Raw genomic sequence first — 387 nt, forward strand, 5'->3', positions numbered from 1 at the left:
TTTCATTTTAAATTCCTTTCTAAATAAGGTTGCATATAGGAAGCATTTTGTTTTAGTAAGTTTAGGAATGTCATTTTTCTGAGATGCTCAAGTGCTTCTGTCAAATGATCTGAAGCAATGATGAAATGAATGTTAATTTCCTTATGATTTGGCACTGACAATAGTTGTAGTATTAAAAATGTGAGAGGTTTTGATTTGCATTTCCCTGATGCTTAGCGATGCTGAGCATTTTTCATGTGTCTGCTGGCCACTTGTATGTTTTCCTTTGAAAAATGCCTGTTCAGCTCCTTTGCCCATTTTTTAACTGGGTTGTTTGTTTTTTTACCGTGTAGTTGTTTGAGTTCCTTGTATATTCTGGATATTAATCCCTTGTCAGATGTATAGTTT

General features: G+C 33.9%; 1 protein-coding gene across 1 annotated transcript in view; it reads left to right on the top strand.

The window, feature by feature from the left end:
* ATP6V0D2 (ATPase, H+ transporting, lysosomal 38kDa, V0 subunit d2) overlaps positions 1–387 on the top strand; it is a 61,844-nt gene that overhangs the window by 45,696 nt on the left and 15,761 nt on the right. The window lies entirely within an intron of this gene.

This window comes from Galeopterus variegatus, unplaced genomic scaffold, assembly GCF_000696425.1.
Source record: "Galeopterus variegatus unplaced genomic scaffold, G_variegatus-3.0.2 Scaffold48, whole genome shotgun sequence".
Lineage (NCBI taxonomy): Eukaryota > Metazoa > Chordata > Mammalia > Dermoptera > Cynocephalidae > Galeopterus > Galeopterus variegatus.